Raw genomic sequence first — 19,425 nt, forward strand, 5'->3', positions numbered from 1 at the left:
TACCTAACAGTCACCCATGTGGTATTGACTTCAGAGACAAATCAGGTGCCCTTGATATATGGCCCTCTAAACTTATCAGAGATCTGCTGACCGTGCCATTTAAAATGTTTAATGGAAAAAGTGTCCTGTGGTAGACAAAATGCCAGCGCCTGACCATGACCTTGAGGTCTCCAAAGAAGACGGATGAGCCACAGACTTGGATTGTGATGATGCTAACCTCTGGGCAGCACTGCCCCATGCCTTGCCTGCAAACTGCCGACACTGTTGGATGGACTGCCTGACTCTGCCTAAGTCAACGTAGGCCGATTTTCTCAAGTTCCTCATACACATGGAAATTCCTCACACCTTCTGGGTCTGGCAGCCAGGTCTATGCTGTTCTGTGTAACAAATGAAGACCTCTGCCTCACAACGAAGGTATCGAGGCCATGGGAATCTATTAGAGTGATTGTCCAGGTAGCTGGTATCATTTTAATTGATATAGAGGCCATTTGGTTTCTTATTTTCCTGCTATACTTCTTTCTTTTGGGATCTCTGGTGTTGAGAGCTGGGTAGCTTTGTCAATTTGGCAGCGAAAGGCAAACCGGCTCCATCCCCAAGGCTGTAGCTACCTTATTAGCTCACGTCATATGTAAAAATCAGGCCTTGCTTTTTACAGAGCATTGTCCTGCTGAGAAAGACAGGCAGGCTTGCCTTGCTAATAGACTTCATGTTAAAGGATAAACAAGTCTCAGGCATCCTTTATTTAAAGGAACTTGCTTGCAATGACTGCTCTCAACCAGTGTGTCTCATAATAAATAAATGAATGAAAAGGTTTTAAGTTTATGTGAGTCCTAAGGATCTAATAAAGTGTCTTAGGATACGTAAATACAAGTTGTAATGGTGTAAGAAAGTAGTTTGAGGTTATAAAAAAATGTTTCAGATTTCTTACTCCCTTCAATGTTCTTGTTATACTAAGAATTCAAAGGCTTAGAGTTTTAGCTGTGCAGTGGTGGCACACGCCTTTAATCCCAGCACTTGGGAGGCAGAGGCAGGCGGATTTCTGAGTTCGAGACCAGCCTGGTCTACAGAGTGAGTTCCAGGACAGCCAGGGCTACACAGAGAAACCTTGTCTCGAAAAAACGGGAAAAGAAAAAAAAGAAAAGAAAAAAAGACTCAGAGTTTTAACATTAATGGAGTTAATAAACTATTAATCTAGCCCTGTTAAATCACTGACTACCCTATAGTCACAAGCACAAAATTTCAAATATCTTGGTTATCATCTAAGTATAAACTTAATGGCGCTTCTCACTGGGCTAAAAAGATGCCTGCCCAGTCTATATATCCAGCTTTCTGGACAGAAAAAAAAAAAAGTCATGCTTTTTAACCCACAGCCATAACTTTTGCTGTGACTTGAAGGTGTGAGCCTACTCCAGCTCGTTTACAGACATCTCTTAGCTGCTCTTTCTACGATGTGGATGTCAGTACAGATTACAAACATTGGTAATGATAATATAACTAAAACATTTATTTATTTATTTATTTATTTATTTATTTATTTATTTATTTATTTATTTGGAAACTGAAAAATGTATGTCAGCTTCAGAGAGTTCAGGGAGTCCTAACCCTCCCAACCTGTCTGTTCCTGAGGGTGGGGTCTCATTCTCTCCTCTGGTCCTGGGACTCCTTTTCTTCCCCATCTACCAGGACTATGGGCCTGGAAGCTCCCAAAGTAAGATTTTTCCTTTAAGTTCCTAAACTTTAACTTCTTGTCTCTAGTCTGTATCTATCCCAAAAGGATTTCACTTGGAGTCACGACAGGAATCCAACAGGAATCAGCTGCAGACTAAAAACTACTCCAAGTGGCTGGGAATTCTGGGCCTTCTGAAGGCTGCTGGGAAGCTGCCCAGATGAGGTCATTGTTCTCTGTCTCTTCAGCCGGGTCAATGAAACAGATGATTCTTATGAATGACCCATTGCCTGAATACCTTCCTGGCCTTTGACTAGAATTCCAGCCTTCTGGGCCCCGACAACAACGCTCTAACTTTAGCAGGAAGTAGTTACAGAAAAGAGTATGTTGCCCTGTATCCTCAGCAAATAAAGCTAGAATGTTAAGTTCAAAGGAAACTTCTTAGAAAGGGGAGCAAAATGGCGCCTAGACTGCCTATTTGTACATCCGAGGAATCATGTCTGCCTCCAGGCTCACTATCAGAAAGGTTAAAATCAAATAGACCCAGATCTATCAACAAGTAGACTCATTAGCTGAAGTAGTTCTATAATATGATACTCCACCAGCTCTATGCAGAACAAGGGGGTTATTGTTTGGCTGTGGTGGTTTTAATGGGAATGGCCCCGACAGACTCATGTGTGTAAATGCTTGGCCTGTAAGGATTGGCACTATTAGTAGGTGTGGTCTTTTGGGAGTAGGTGTGGCCTTGTTGGAGGAAGTCAGTCACTGTGGGTAGGCTTTGAGGTGCTGGAAGTATGCTAGGATGTCTGCTTACCCCTGAGATGACGAAGGCGGGAAGTACATAGTCTCGTAGGTTTTGCTTTTATAAGATCCTGTCTAATGTAATTCAGTGGCATTCTCTGGGGATCCTGGGAATAGGCCTGGCCAGTGTTTAATAAAACTTGCTTCAAATTTGGCTCAAAAGTTGTGGTAATGGTCATATTCTCACCAGTTGGGATTAACAAATCTTCCCCAGTGAGGAGGCTTCAGAAGCCCGCAGGCTTATGTAGTGGATAGCCCTGGTGTTGTCTGTATTTTGTTGCTAATTCTGATTCACCTAGAGGGTCTGCCAGAGACAAGGAGTGAATCATGGACTCAGGTGACTGCCTGTGAACCTTCCCCTAATGAATAAAGATTTCAGGGGACCAATCACTGGGCGGGACTGGTAGGCGGGATTTCCAGAAACAGAAGGAGGAAGAGGAGAAGCAGAAATAAGTGTCTTGCTAAAAAAAAAAAAAAAAAAGTGTCTTGCTTTTGGACCAGGACAGCTTGGAGGACAGTGTGTAGTTAACAAGTGGTCACCAGTTTAGGTGGCAAATCGGGGGATTTATATTTCATATAGCTTACAGGATCAGGGGGCTTAGTTGTTGCACCCAGCCCATCGATTGAGTTACCTGTGGATTCAGAACTAAGTTTGTATGGTGTTTTCCTTCCCGCGGCAACTCAACTGAGTTCCAGTGAGAAAAGTAGGGCGGCAAAGCGTGGGTTTGCAAGAAGTGCATCCCAAAAGGCTGTGGGAATTTGGAAGCATGGAGCTGGCATGTTAACGAACCACCAGTGGGAACTTAACCAGTCGGGTGGAGAGATTTTGGAGCTCTAGGTCAGAGAGTTGGCCAAAAATGAGAGCAGGCTGGCCAGGCACTGCCGGCGGCGGTTTTTTTTAGTATCCCCCCCCCCCCCTTACAGGTTTCCTCTTGAGCTGTGGTAAGATAGGAAGATGGCACTGACAGAGTTCCAAATTTCCTTAAGAGCATTGGCCAACGGGTAGTGCTGACAGGCTGGCATGTGTGAACCCAGTGAAGGTGCCTGACGTTCAGTGGTCACAGAGGCCATCACCAATCTCCAGTCCTCTCACCTATGGGTATGAACACAGAGGTTAGAGAAGTCTTGTCTTAGGAGCATGGCCGTGTGATCCTAGAATCCATTTCTTTCTTTCTTTCTTTTTTTTTTTTTTTGGTTTTTCGAGACAGGGTTTCTCTGTATGGCCCTGGCTGTCCTGGAACTCACTCTGTAGACCAGGCTGGCCTCGAACTCAGAGATCCACCTGCCTCGGCCTCTCAAGTGCTGGGATCAAAGGCATGCGCCACCACAGCTCAGCGCTAGAATCCATTTCTGTAAGACCCCAATCCTTGATCAGTGTACTTACTTTGAGACGCCCACGACTGAGATCAAGTAGGGCGGCAAAGCATCGTTCTTATCAACGATGTCTGGTCTGTAGCTCCTTTCTCACAGGCATTATATCATCCCAAGTCATGCAAACTGATTTCACTTACATTTCTAACAGCAGGTACGGGGTCCTTAGAGATATATAAGCTGTCCTGTCAGAAAGAATGAGCCCAAGATGTTGGGGTAAAAATATTTACCAGACGAGATAGCTTAGTCCATAAACTGTGCAAACATGCTTACTGTGCCAGCATGAGACTCTGATTTCAGTCCCTAGAACTCTCACTAAAAGCAGAGGTGATGCTACATTCTTATAATTCAGGGGAAATCTTGGACTTGCTGGCCAGCAAGCAAAGTCAAATCTATGAGCTCCAAACTCCAATGAGAGGCCAGATCTCAAAATACAAAGCAAAATATTGCTTGAAGAATAACACCTATAGTTGACCTCTGGCTTCCACATATACATATTATATAAACTGACAACATGACCACTCCATGGTATGATTAAGGGAAAGTTTTTATAGTGGACCTAAGAGAGAGAACATCGAGAGAATGACCAGAGGCATCTCGAAGAGTCCAGAGCAGAGAGAGAAAGAAGTAGACTGTGAAGGAGGAAAATTACTGGCCACCTGAACTCTTCACCCCAGAGTCCAACCCCTCCCAACTGAAGACCTGAACTCTTCGCCCCAGAGTCCTACCCCTCCTAACTGAGGACTGTTCCAAGAACATTTTTGAGATAAGGGCCTCCTGGAACAACCCCAGAATGTTCCAATAGATCGGGTACATTGCCAAAATATAGGACACGACCTCTTGGTTACGTAAAACCCTTGGCAAAACCCCTCAGTTAAGCAAACTTGTACTTTTCCCTGCCCCACTCCTCCACTTGGCTTTTTCCTATATAAGCCTGTGAAAAATTTGGGTCGTGTTCGATTCTCCTCTACACCATGCCTGGTGTATGAGTTTCGACCCCAGAGCTCTGGTTTATGTGCTTTTTATGTGCTTTCTTGTTGTTGCTTTATTAAATCTTACTCTCTACATCTTAAGTTCGGTCTCAGTGTCTTCTTGGGTACGCGGCTGTCCCGAGGCTTGAGTGAGGGTCTGCCCTCCGGGGGTCTTTCAACTGAACGAGGGCAGCAGATTGGATCTGGCAAGGGTTATCTGTGAGAGGAGAGAATAGCAGGGAGAGAGAAAATAGAGAGAGCCTAGCGAGAGCTGAGCAGAAATAGGAAGAGAAGACCATAGGGAGGGGAAAGGGAGAGACAGAAAGAAGAGGGAGACCTAGAGAGTATTACAGCCTGTGTTTGCTACCTTGTGGGTTTTTCTTTCTTCCTCTTCTTCACCTTTTTTTTCCCTCCACCCTTTTAAACCTCTAATACTAGATAAGAGAGAAAAAAGGATAGAAGTGTGGGGGCTGATGTTATCATTAGATGATTACTCATTAGACTACTTCCTGCTGACTAGGGGCGTTGAGTTCCTTGGGGCAAGTTTGATCTTCACCATCAGGATATCTATTTTCTTCTTCTTGTTTCCGTTTTGCACACAACTACTTAACAAACTGCAACCAACAACCCACCCCACCACCCCCAATCAGCATTTATATATCCTCTGAAAAGTCCCCAGAATTCCAAACGTCACACAATCACAGAAACTATCTGCCGCTGGTGAAACCATGCCTCTGCTAGAGCACGAGGCAAATCATAGTGAGCTGCTGGGAACAATCTGAAGCAGCCCCACATCCTGCACCTGGGGATAAAAGGAAAACATAGTTTTATAATATTTCTCTGTTTTATTTTTTTCAAGAAACCAAAATTCTCACTATAGAGTATAGCCAAAATATCCAAACATTAGGGCACGGGGAGGAGAGTTTAGAAATGTGTAGCAGGTATTTGTGTTACTGAGGGAGCCTGGAGGCCAGCATGTGCTTTGGTATGCTAACAAGCACTGCCGATACCCATGTGTGCTTTCTGCCTTTTGGATTTGGGGAAATGGAGTTTCCTTTAGACCTGACACATATATGCACACACACACACACACACACACACACATACAACACTGTGAACAGGAACACAAAGGGTATTGCTCTGTACAGTGTGTACAATGATCAACAGTCATGCTGCCATTTTTGAATGAGTTTAGGTCGAGAATAAGGCAATGTAAGAGGGTAAATAACAAGAGCTAGGGAGATAGGCAGGTTGAAAGAATAACATCCAAGTGTGGTGTTGAAAACAAAGAACAGAAATCAACCGAAGAGGTATCATTGAGACAGCCCGCTGGATTTCACAACCGAGAATCCCCAAGCAGAGCAGAGTGTCCCCTCAGGGAAGCTTCCAAGTAAAAGAACAAACAGCACCAGACAGAGATCATATCAAAGGGTGTGCCCAAAATACACAGAAGAAGCTGGCTGGGGAAGTTGAGTCAGTCAGATGGAGTTTCTAATTGAGCCCTCAACTCCACGGCTGAGCCTCCCAGAGGAGACCTTCTACCTCACCCCCCTTGCAGGCACTGTTGTATCTTGGGAAAAACAATAGTAACCACGGTTAGGAATAGTTTACTTTTTATCTGTTCTCAAGGACATGATGTTTTTCATTTATGGCTGTTTTGCTCTTTCTGGGGGTGGCCAGCCCATTCTCAGGCCAGTGGCCTTGGAGGACACTTTTAGTCAAACTTGCTTAAAAGTCTGGAATGGAGCTGGGCAGTGGTGGTTCGTGTGTTTTTAATCTCCACACTGGTGAGGCAGAGGCAGATCTCTGTGAGTTTGAGGCCAGCCTGGTTTACAAAGGGAGTTCCAGGACAGCCAGGGCTAAACAGAGAAACCCTGCCTTGAAAAACCAACAAAAACAAACAAACAAACAAACAAGTTTGTAATGGTGAGTCAGTGTCTTAGTGACTTCAAACAGCATATGACAATGACCATAGCCACCATCTTGTCCATCAGTGCTGAGGATCCCATCTCTGGTCCTCACTTGTGAGGCTGTAGCCACTGAACCGTCTCACTAGCTCTATGAACTTTTGATATTTGACACAACTCCTTAAAAGTGAATAAGAAGAGTTTAACCCATCCCCCAATATCCTCACATTCAAAGGCTTTCACCGGCGCTCTGACCTAACACACCCAGGCGACCCAGTATCCTCAGGACAAGTCCTACAGTCATCTATGTGACGTAGGGGTTGATTCCCAACTGCTGTCTAGGAGGTAGACTGATGATAAATGTGGATGTCATCCCAGCCCTTTGACCTTTATCATGGGCTAAGGCCCAGGAAATAGAAAAGCAAACAAACCCTCCTGTCAGGACAGATAGAATCATTGCCACCCAATAGAGATGAGGAATCTGGAGGATGCTCTGATCACGTGCTGTTAGGGGAAGCCTCTCGAAGGAAACTCTTAAACGCAGTTATTTGTGGGCTGTGCAGACAGTAACTCAAGGGTGTGGCAGTGCACCAGGGGACCTGGGAAGAAGGCCAGGTAGGGAGCAGGAGGGACTGACTGTGCTAATTGCTGTGCCTGACTTTAGAGCTTTGCACGCAGTAAACATTCCCCAGCACCATGTGGTGTTCCCTGCACACAGCAGAAACATGTTTGAACATGCACACTCCTGGGGGAGGGTGCCTTCAGATCTCTTGGGGGTTCATTTGATATATGTTTGGCCAGGATGTGGAGGGGCTGTGGCTCTCATCATTCAGCAGTGTTGTTGGGAGGGAAGCCTGGGGGTGGGGGGGGTGGGGTGTCAGACCCTCTCCAGTTGTCAGACTTTAAGCTATGGTAGAAAATGATTGTGTTTGGCTGGGATGTAGCTCAGGGCGTACATGAATCCCTGTATTCACTCCAGCACTGTAGTGAAGCATGCCTGTAATCCAGTTCCCACCACAGCCCAGACTATATTAGAAAGCATACCCGGGCAGGAAGCTCACTTGGTTTTGATTCTAATTCAGGAAGAGGTTGTGTCTTTTCCTTTCTACATAGGGGCTGATCCTACAGCCTTTAATGATTGGCTAGCTTTAAAAGAATCAGCACAAAGGATTTGAAGGAAATGGGAAGGCCATTAAATCCCAGGAATACAGCAGGCCTAAAACAAGTTTTATAAAGTGGGAGAGATTTATGGAATGTTGGCCCTCTCTAAATTCTCAGCCAGCAGGGGAAGGGGCTCCGCTTCCTTTCCACGTCTGTTTTTTTTTTTTTGTTTGTTTGTTTTTGTTTTGATGTATTTATTATTATAACTAGTTAAATGCAGCTGTCTCCAGATGCACCGGAAGAGGGTATCAGATCTCATTCCAGGTGGTTGTGAGCCACCATGTGGTGCTGGGATTTGAACTCAGGACCTTCAGAAGAACAGTCAGTGCTCTTACCCACTGAGCCATCTCACCAGCCCCCATGTCTGTGTTTTTATGGTCCCTTATTTTCTATCTCACCTCGGCACCTGTGGGATATGGCTGGGGATCAATTTGAAAATCTAAGGATTCCATCTACAGCTTCTAAACATTCTTCAGTAGAGTCTTCAATGATCTCTGTAAGGACGCAGTGTTTTCCTCCTTTGATTGGAAATGTGGACCCAGACCAACCGAGTAGCAAAGAGACTTTATCGTTGGTAGATAAACTCCTGAATCAACTTTTCAACCCTTAGGATGTTAGGCTAGTAAAGGGAGGGATGCCTGCATCTTTCTGGAATTGGCTGGAGATTTTTCTTGGCTTTCAGAGCATTCGTTTCTTGTTGTCATGGAAATTGTTGACTAGTGTGGCTTTAAAGATATGTTGATTGCATATAAATAAGTTAGAAGTTCTATGAGGTCACCCTGCCAGCCTTCTTAGATCAAAACTAGTTTCAGCCAGTCTACTTGAAGAGGGAGGGACTTTGGCTCATGTGCACCCTGTTCTCGATGATATACAAGATCAAGGCTGGTTAGTGTCTGCGGGATGGGTCTCTGAGCATGTCTGTGGAAGCATTATCTTAATGAGGTGGGAAGATCTGTCTTCTGTGCATGATAATATTTCTTGGTTGAATCTTAGATTTTAGACATGGACAAATAAGATTCATTGCTCTTTATTCTAACTAGAAGCTTTGAGTTCCTTCCACTCTAATTTCTCCATCTTTATCACAAACTGTGAAACAAAATAAACCCTTTGTTTCTTAAATTGCTTTTGTTGGGGTATTTTATCACAGCCTCAGTAAGACATTTTTGTGGGAAATCCAGGACGTCTTAATTAGGGTTTTATTTCTATGAAGAGATACCATGGGCCGAGGTATCTCTTATAATATAAAAGAAAATATTTAATTAGGGCTGCCTTACAGTTTCAGATGGTGGGAAACATGGCAGTGTCCAGGCAGACATGATGCTGGTGAGATGCCAAACTTCATTTTAGAGAACCTGACCTAAGTTTGAACTCAGGTAGACTAACAGGCTGGTATCTAGCATTAGTTTCCAAGTTGCCCTCCAACAAAACCTGAGCCTAGCTCCAGTCTCTAGGCTAATACCCAACAAGACTAGTGTCTCCAGGTTACACCCTCCACAAGACCAGTGTCTCCTGGTTATTCCCCCAACAAACCTGCACTCCAGGTTACAAGCCCAACCCTTGCCTAACAACCACCAATGCAGAGGGGAGGAGGAGTTAAGTTTATGATATGACTCCCAGCACCAGCCAATTATGTTAAAGGCCACAGGAGCTTTCCAATCAGATGCTTGCACACATTCCCTGCTTACTGCTTACTATAAAGCCTTGCCCCGATAGACATTTGGGGCTCTACCACCACCACCAAAACTGTCCTGTGTGATGGCGATGTGTTTGGGGGAAGCAAGCTAGCTTGAATAGAATAAAGACCCTGCTGTGAGTTGTATCAGATCGGCTCCTGTGTGTGTGTTTTGGGGATCACTAACATTTCCCTGGCACAACACTGGAAGAGTCCAGAGTTCTACATCTGATCCAAAGGCAGCCAGGGAGGAGACTGCTCTTCTGTAGGTAGCCAGGAAGAGGCTCCCCTTCCCCTCCCCCCCCACTTTGAGCAGGACTTGAGCATAGGCTCTCAAAGCCCATCCCTACAGTGATGAACTTCCTCCAACAAAGACATATCTAGTCCAACAAGGTCACATTTGTTAGTAGTGCCACTTTCCCATGGGCCAAGCATATTCAAACCACCACACAGAGTTAATTCCTTTTCTCAGCAAAGCTTTGATCTGGATAGTGGAGACACCTCGGATGCCAGAAAAAGGATGCTTACAGGAAAAGACCTGGGAAACTGAGGTAACAGAGGCTATTAATCCACTGAGTGGCAATAATTTCTGAGCCAAACCTGAAGCAACATTATTAAATATTGGCTAGGTCCAAACCCAGGATTCCCAGGAAATGGCACCAAATTACATTAGTCAGAGGCTTATAAAGGCAAACCCCACAAGACTATATATATATATATATATATATATATATATATATATATATATACATACATACATATATATGTATATATACACATATATATGTATATATGTATACACACACACACACACACACACACACATTCCCTGCCTTCATCCAATAAGGGGCAAGCACACATCCTGATGTACTTCCTGCCTACATTTGATTAAGTACATCCTGTGGAGTTGAGGAAAGTTCCCAGAATTCCCCCAGAACTTTAACCTATACCCAAGACACCTGTATCCCTGAAAATAGAGCCAACCAATAGAGGTAGAGAAAGGTAAGGTTGACATACTCCTCCCTGGAATTCCCCTAACAGGCTTTACAAGTGAGCCTGTAAGCTCACTCAGCATCTCCATTTTGGTGGATGGAGAGATCTCTGAGTGCTGGTGATTTCTACAGAATAAAAAGCTCTATGTCCAATCACATACACTTCCATTAGTGTAAGATAACAAGCCACATATTTTTTGCTGATTAACAACTCTTGGTTCAAGCTTGACTCAAGCTTGGTTCAGGACAGGTGGCAGTGCAGCTCCCCGCAGCTCCTGATTGGCTGCCCTCAAGGGGTGGTTTTTCCTGGAATTTGACTTGTTTTGGACTTGTCCAGTAGTAGGAGGCCTAGTTCTTAAACTATTAATTTGGAGCCTGCCTGGCTTAGTCTCTCCACCGGCTCTCTCAGAACTTATGTTTTGAGCAAGTGGGGCTTATAGGTTAGAGACATTATCGCTTTATAGATCTCTTAAGCAGGATAGTTCAGCCTTGAAACATAACTTTAGGCATCACAAGGCCTGGGGCATACACTCTAATCTTCAGCCTCCTTTGATGTAAATGTCTCTTTTATTTCCTTTGATGCAGGGATGAGAGCTATATCCAAATTTATGATTTGGGCTGAGCCCAGAGCATTTCTTTCACTGTTCTAACCAACCCTAGGCCTAGGCTTGGAAACTTCTAGCCCCTGTACAATCTAATCTTCCAAACTGACAGATTCAATCTGGCTTCTCTCAGCTTTTGCCTGAATTGCTCTGCTTGGCCTCAAACTAACTTTGGTAGTATGTTCTAATATTCTGGCTCCTTCTCATTCTCTGGTTTCTTCTCCCTTCACCTGTGTCTAGCTTGTTCTCTCTGTAACCTGTCTGTTAAAACTGCTATATACTCACCACCACCACCCTTTTATCTCTCTTGCTCCTCTTCAGTACCCTCTCTCTCCTATGCCATTCTTGTGTGAGTTGGGCATGTACTATCTCTGACTCATCACATCAGATCTTTCTTTGATTGGTGACTTTGCCCCTCAAGTAGATGTCACTTTCAAATATGGCTGCTTCCTTCTTACAAACTAACCTTACCTTCACTGTTAGGGATTAAAGGTGTATGTACTAAGGGTGTGTCTGCATTCCATCCAGGCCTTACCTGGATAGATGCTCATGTAGATGTTGGTTTTCTTTTCACCACGTGGATCCCAGATTGCACTCAGGTCTTTGGATGTGACTCCTTGCAAGAACACATGTTGCTGGATTAAAATTCCTCTACACCTTGATACCAAGTACGGCAGGCACCTGGAGAGGATCCTGCTAGAGCTCATGGACTGTTCTCAATTGTGTCTGATCCCATCTTTTCTCCACTTGTGACCTTTTGACCTCTTTCAACATCTAGACAGGCTGCAGTGGCCTGAGACCTAATTCCCTCCATACACCCCATGACACTATCGTAATGAGTGTTGGAGAAACTGGATTGTTATGTTTAAAATCTTCGGGGCCGGTGAAGCAGCTCAGCTGACAGATTACCTAGCATTATGAAGTCCTGGGGTTCCATCCCCAACAGAATGAACATGGTGTGGTACTGTATGCCTGTCATCCCAACACTCTGTGGGCAGAAGCAGTCATATCAGAAGTTCAAGGTCTTTCTTGGTTACACAAGGTCTTTCTTGGTTGGAGACACAGCCTAAATCTATGAGATTCTACGTCAGAGAAAGCAATCAAACAACAAGCAGTTGATGAGTAAGACAAACGTTCTATTAAACGAACACCATTCTGAATCAAAGTGGGTTTAGCATGCTCGGCCCTACCACATATCCAGATGGTTGGGGTCACGGGGTGTGCAAATAATGAGGAAAGGACCACTGAAGTCAGAAATAAACCAAAAGCAACTTATTCACTTGGGGTAGGGGAGGGTGCTTCTAACCAGTTAGGCTCACAGTCAGTCTAGGGAGCTGACCTGACCTTGAAGGGGAGGGGAGCAGTTTCCTTTTGAAGCATAAACCCAAGAGCGGATGTTCAGGTGATAATAAAGGAGGAATTTGTAAATTGAGGGTTAGTTCTCCAGCCCAGGGTGTGGTGGATAGCAAGCTCTTGGCAGCAGCAATCTTATCTTAACCTTTATGGGGCTCAACAAAGGCCAGGTGGTTTCACGGCAACCGACAATGGGGAACTTGAGGACATGCAGAAAGACGGGGGTTCGGGGTTCCATGGGTTGGAGAGATGGCTCAGCGGTTAAGAGCACCGACTGCTCTTCCAGAGGTCCTGAGTTCAATTCTCATGGTGGCTCACAACTCTCTGTAATGGGATCTGATGCCCTCTTCTGCTGTGTCTGAAGACAGCTACAGTGATGGGGTCAGCAGAGCAATGCCTAGAATTACTGTGGGCTCTTCACAGACTATGCCTGTGGCTAGAGAAAAGGACATGTCATTCAGAAAATACCTTCAGTGACTCAGAGCCCACATTTGCCTTATAGAACCTGGTGTACTCAGCCGTCTGTGGCCGAGAGTCATTTGTAAGCAGCATACTCAGCTATAGGTTAAACTTTATCTTTATGGTAGAGGTGGATGTAGGCCAAGCCTAGTTTAACAAGAGTATACTGATTGGCTCTAAGAATTCTGTCTCTAGTACATATGTAGGCCCAACGGAACTGCCTCTGTCCGTGTAAGACCCATGTCCTCTTGAGATCCTCTGGTGAAAGGGTGCTGACAAGCAGACTGGTAAATCTACAGTTGCTGGGAGAACCAGCAGCTTTACTTTTAGGTCAACCTTTTCCCGTGAGAGTATTGGTTCGTAGGTGACACAGCTTACAAGGGCTGCCAGCAGCCCAAACAGTTCACTTATCCTTAAGAGGCCCTCAGGAATGTGAAGGGGGATCCTTGATGTCACTGTAGGGGCTGGGCGTGGGGGAGAGAAGGAAGAGGAGCCAGGAGGAAGCAGAGCTAGAGTTTGTTAGATTTTCAATGTAAAGTTTAAATTTTGTATTTGTGTTGGTGTGAGTGGCAGTGTACACGTGGCGGTCTGAGGACAACCCTCAGAAGTTGGTTTTCTTTTCACCATGTGGATCCCAGATCACCCTCAGGTTGTCAAGCTTGGCTCCAAACACCCTTACCGCCCCTTTTTTCCTCTTTCTTTCTTTCCTTCTTTCTTTCTCTTTCCTTCTTTTTTAAAGATGTATTTACTTTTTAAACGTGAATACAAACACACCAGAAGAAGGCATCAGATCCCATTACAGATGGTTGTAAGCCACCATGTGGTTGCTGGGATTTGAACTCAGGACCTCTGGAAGAGCAGCCAGTGTTCTTAACCGCTGAGCCATCTCTCCAGCCCCCACCGTTACCCCTTGAGTAATCTCATCGGCCCCAGTAACACGTTAGGCCTTGAAATTCCCACCATTTAATAGCACCAAAAGACAGACTATGCCTCCGACAGAAAAACCTTTGGGTAACACTTATCAACAACACCAACACAGAGCTTGAGTCAAGTTATTCTGTGTTTGGCATATCTACTGGATTTTGAACACTTTGGCTGTGCTAAATAATTATACAATAACAAGGACTAAGGTATGTTTCAAACATTGTATTAATACCAATGGGGTGGATACCCTACTAGTCTAATTTAGGGCTCTGCCTTTGATAGCTATCTCTTTTTTTTTTTTCTGTATCACAAGTGTATTCCTCCTGGAGCAGGAAAACACTCCAAAGAATCTAGGAACACAGAGACAAAACAGATCTTGTCCTCGCATCGGCTGAGACTTTTTGATGTTTTCATTTGTGTTTAACCAGTGTTTCAGTCAGGGTAATTGCTATGATAAAACATCATGACCAAAAGCAACTTGGGGGAGAAAGGGTTTATTTGGCTTACACTTCCACATCGTAGTCCATCCTTAAAGAAGGAAGTCAGGACAGAAACTAAAAGTAGGGTAGGAACCTGGAAGCAGGAGCTGTTGCAGAGGCCAAGGAGAGCTGCTGCTTACTGGCTTGCTCAGCCTGCTTTCTTTCTTTCTTCTTCTTTTTTTTTTTTTTTTTTTTTTTTGGTTTTTCGAGACAGGATTTCTCTGTATAGCTCTGGCTGTCCTGGAACTCACTTTGTAGACCAGGCTGGCCTCGAACTCAGAAATCCGCCTGCCTCTGCCTCCCGAGTGCTGGGCTTAAAGGCATGCACCACCACGCCCAGCTTCTCAGCCTGCTTTCTTATAGAACTCAGAACCACCAGCCCAAGGGAGGGACCCACAAAGCGCTCAACCCTTCCCTATCAATCACTAACTAAGACAATGCCCTACAGAAATTCATGCTTAGAACTTGATCCTTATGAAGGCATTTTCTTAATTGAGATTCCCTCTCAGATGACTTTAGCTTGGGTCAAGCTGACATAAAACTAGCAGGCATAATCAACTAGCTAGGGGTGGGAGGAAAATTGTATGTAGGCCCTCTGGCTAAGGATACTAAATGTTCATAAAATAACTTTGAACCTATTTGTGTAATGTCATATTACGAGAATTTTCAGTTATTCAGAAAAGTCAGAGAAGCCTGAAGGGACAATTAACAAACCCATCACTTGGATTCACTAGTTGTTACATTTGCTTTAGCTCCACAGAAATGTTTTTGAAGCCAGCAGAGATAAAAGCACTTGCTGCCAATAACTTTTTTTTTTCTTTTTCCTGTTTTGTTTTTTAAGACAGGGTCTCTCTATGTAGAGCAGACTGGCCTTGAACTCAGAAATCTACCTGCCTTCACTTCTGAGTGCTGAGACACACAGCATGGCACCACTACTGCCCAGCAATTTGATCTGTATGCTGGTATGTGCTTGCCATCCCAGCTCTTGGGAGGAGAGTGGCAGGTGGACAAGAATGGTGTTCAGGATTGTCTTTGGCTGTATAAAAGTTCTGACCAGCCTGAGCTATATGAGACCTCATCTTAAAAACAAAAACCAACTCTGTCCCTGAGTCCAATTTAGGCATTCATAAATCTAGAATGTAGCCCGTGTTATTTTTGACAGGTTGCTGGAGATCATCAGTAGAGGCAAATTTAAACCTGTTGTGAAGAAGGGGGAGAAAGCAAGGCTTGAAGGGTTTGATTGGTCAGTTGGGTCTGCAAGTGGCCTCAGATAGGTTAAAGCCAAGGATGGCACCAAATGCCCTACCACGTGGCCGGGCATTGGGGAGGCTTACACAGGAAGACCTTAAATTACAGGCCTGCCTGGGCTTACCTATCACATTCTAGGCCAGCTAGATAGTGAGGCCCTGGTTCAGGCAAAACAACCCACCCAACACTCTTTTCCCCAAGTTACCAGGTCCCAAAATGTCAGTAAGTGCTAGGCAGATGTGAAGGCTATTTTTGCGTGTCAACTTGACATCAGGAACCAAAACTCCAAAATGGATGGGCCCACCAGTGATGGATTCCTGCTTAATTAAATCATTTGATGTGGATCTTTGAGGTAAAAAGATATACCTTTAATCCAGACTTTTTAGGTGGGAAGAGACACGGTTAATGTGGATGTTCTGAGGTAGGAAGACATACCTTTAATCTGGGGCACACTTGTTGGCAGCTTATTTAAAGGACACAGAATAAGGAAGCTTTTGCTCTTTGTTGTCTCACTAGCAAGTCCATTCCTTCACTGACATTATAGCCTGCTTGAGATTCCAGCGTATGCTGAGGACCAGATGAGTCAGCTTTGAGTACCGAACAACTACTGATTCCTGGATCTTCTGTGGGTAGACAGCCATTGCTGGACTAACTTGACCAAAGCCTGTGAGGTATTCTAATACATACTCTTTCCATATGTATATATTCATTTTGTAAGTTCTGTTCCTCTAGAGAACAGAAAAAAACCCAGGCGTGTCACCAAGGAAACAGAAGTGTTCCATACTGTCACTCCAGCCTCCTTCCCTATCACACCCTTCCTTGTTCCTGTCAGCCTCCACGATCAAACATTAAACACAACAACAAAAGCTAATCTTCTCTCAGTGATCTCCAGGCTCGCTGCATCTCTACTGAAATTAGCCCTCTCTTCGGTCTGTGACTACGTTGCCCCTGCCAAGAATGTCATCTGAGACAAGCATTTTAATTTGAGCAGGCACATATCAATCTTATTTTGAAAAAAAAAAAGTGCCAATGGAATCCCAAAGAGCACAGCGAACTAAGAGCCGTGCTGCAGGTTTGGAGTGCGCAAAGGGCTTTCCAATAACGTCTCGTAATTCGACCTGGCAACACTCTGGCAGGAGGCTTATTACAATGCGGCAGTGCTACAGCACTCGAGGAACCAGGTCGGTGACTGCCTGGATCCAGACACTGGGCTAGAGGAGGGAAGGAGACTAGAGCGCGCCAGGCTGGATGCAAACCCAGATGAAGCTTCAGGTCCCGCATTTCACTTCCCCTCAAACCAAACCATCCCGGACGTTTTCTCTTTCTCTCTCTCCTTGCCCACAGCCAAACTGATCCTCAATAGGCGTCTTAACTGGAACCAGAGTCGCACGGATTCCCGTGCGATCGTGGGAAGTCTTGGCTTGCAGCCTCGCGAGGAGCCCGGGGTGAGTTCTAGAGCAGCGGCTGCAGCTAGGCCAAGGCTAGGTGTTTGCAGCAGGCACCCTCCGCAGGTGTTCGCAGGAGGCCCTGAGCTTTGCAAGATGAGCCTAGTTCCTCGGCCTCTGCGCAGTGCGGCGTGCAGCAAGGCGGTGTGTCTTCAAGGGAGCATGGGGGAGCCTATCCATATTTTTAAAGGGCTCGCGTCCTGCAGCCCAAAGCTGCTGCTCCGCAGGAAAGCGCACCTGCGCTGCGCACGGTCATGTGACCTAGCCTCCTGCATCTCCGCAGCTAGCCAAGCAGCTACCCGAGACAGCAGACGTAAGGTCCTAGGACAAAGAGTCAGGATAGCTCCTGGAAGCCGTCCTCCCATGCAAGAGTAAATACCAAGGCCCGCTACTCTCCGTTCGTCTTCCCGACCCTGCTCCGCTTCTAAGAGAGGCCGGCTCTGGGCCGGGCCCGCGGCTCCCCAGCTTGTACCTCGCCGCTCCGGGTGCGCGCCCCACCCTCCAGGTGAGCAGCGCCAGGCCCCGCCCCCGCTGCCTGGCCCCGCCTCCCACCCGCGCCTGCGCAGTGCGTCCGGCGGCGCCGGGCGCCGGGGCGGCGCGGCCGTCGCAGTTCGGCGGGCGCAGTGCGCGTGCGCCGTGGCGGCCGGGGGGCGGGCGGCGGCCGCGGCGAGGAGCGGGGGTGGGGAGGCGCCGTCTGGCTCGGGCTGGGCCGGCGGGGAGCACGAGCGAACCACGGCGGCCCCGTGGGCAGCCTCGGTGGCGGACAGGTGAGACGCGCGTGGGGCTGGCTGCAGGGCCGTGAGGGGGGAAGCGAGTGGGCCTCTCACGGCGCGCGGACCCAGGTGAGCACGGCCCGCGGGGCCCCGGGCGCATTGTCCGCGGGCGGCGCCCCTCAGCGCCCCCTGCCGGCCGGGCTCGGTGGGGCCGGGGCGCGGCGGGCTGAGGCCGGGGCGTGCGCGAGTTCCTTTGTTCGTCGCCCCCGCCCGGTCCCCGCCGCCCCCGCCAACATGGCGCTCGCGGGGTCCCTGCCCCAGCCCCGCGGCCGCTTCCCGCGCGCTTTGTTCCGTGCCGGGCGGGGGGCGGGGGCGGGGGCATTGCGTAACCGGGCGGGGGAGGGGCGTGGCGGGACCCCCGCGACGGGTCATCCCGGTGACGCCCTGCCTGGGGGGCTCGGGGCGCGGGCCTGCGTGACCTTGGGTTTGCCTCCCCGAATGCGCCCGATAGATGTGCGGTGCGGATACTGCGTAGCGCCGGGGGTCGCGGTCCCTGGCGGCTTCCTGCACGGATGGTGCGTTCTGGGCCTTTCCGGGAGGCGGGGGGGGGGGGGGTTGTCGGGTTGAGAAATGGCTTCAGTCATCCACGACGTTGCATGCGCATCTCAAAGTTTGTTTACGCAATTGTTTTTATATTGATTTGGTTTCAATGGTCTGTGAATTGGGTTTCGGGTTTTGTAAGGATTTTTCGGTGTGTGTTTGTGTGTGTGTGTGTGTGTGTGTGTGTGTGTGTGTGCAGTCTTACTTCTGGTTTAAAGGCTTGTTTATTTATCATGTACATCCAAAAGCCATACAAGATACGTTTAAGTGTTGTAAAGGATTTTAGTGTGACTAGCGAGAAAGATGGTATCCGTATCGAAATGCGAATGCCTCACTAACTTTCCTTGGAATTTTCTGGAAGAAGCTGCAGCCTGAAAGGATTGATGGAGAGTAATTGCCTTCTGCATAGCTTTTGTTAGAGAGTGAAAATGAAACCGGATCTTAGACGGTTTTTTTTACCTATACATCCTGAGCACACCTCTGAGGTGGTGAAATTTTGGAAAGATAGAAGAGAGGAGGCACATCTTTAGCCCTTTTCACCCCTTCAGTATTAGTTAATGGGTGAACACGATTTACAGGATGTCCGTTATCAGATTTGATAATTGTGTATTAACGTAGCCTGCTATGTTTATAAGAACGTGTAGTGTTTCTCCCAATAAGTAAAACGGAATTAGCTTAAAAATCCTACTGACATGCCTAAGAAATGGATCAAGCAAAAGGGCTTTCAGTCTAAATTAATTTGTATGAGGTCTCCTGTACTCTAGACTGGCCTTGAGCTCACTGTCCTTTTTCCGCCTGGAGTACAATCGAGTGAGGGACTGTCTTTTTATAATTTAGGATTTTTGAAATGTATGTGTGTGGATGTTTTGTCTGCATATTTGTCTGTGTACCACATGTGTGCCTGGTGCTCAAGGAGTCCAGAAGAGGGCTCTGAACTAGCGGGACTGGAGTTGGACAAATGGAAGTGCTGGGAATCAAACAAGGGTCCTTTGGAAGAACAGCCAGTGAGTGCTCTTAACCGCTGAGCCATGCTTAGGGTTTTTTAAAAATAGATTTTTCAC

General features: G+C 46.6%; 1 protein-coding gene across 5 annotated transcripts in view; it reads left to right on the forward strand.

Annotated features, from left to right (window-relative positions):
- The first annotated feature begins 17,032 nt into the window (after window positions 1-17,032).
- Spin1 (spindlin 1) overlaps window positions 17,033-19,425 on the forward strand; it is a 52,962-nt gene continuing 50,569 nt past the window's right edge. Inside the window, exon 1 of one of the 5 annotated variants that reach the window (XM_085831075.1) lies at window positions 17,033-17,051. The gene's annotated coding sequence lies outside the window, so the exon portion shown is untranslated. Of the gene's footprint in view, window positions 17,052-17,332; window positions 17,557-17,697; window positions 17,819-17,874; window positions 17,894-18,188; window positions 18,340-19,425 lie in introns of those variants that run through there. The other 4 variants (XM_085831077.1, XM_021180282.3, XM_085831078.1 and 1 more) reach the window with 4 other exon arrangements.

Source organism: Mus caroli, unplaced genomic scaffold, assembly GCF_978045245.1.
Source record: "Mus caroli unplaced genomic scaffold, Mus_caroli_1 scaffold_15, whole genome shotgun sequence".
In the NCBI taxonomy this organism is placed as follows: Eukaryota; Metazoa; Chordata; class Mammalia; order Rodentia; family Muridae; genus Mus; species Mus caroli.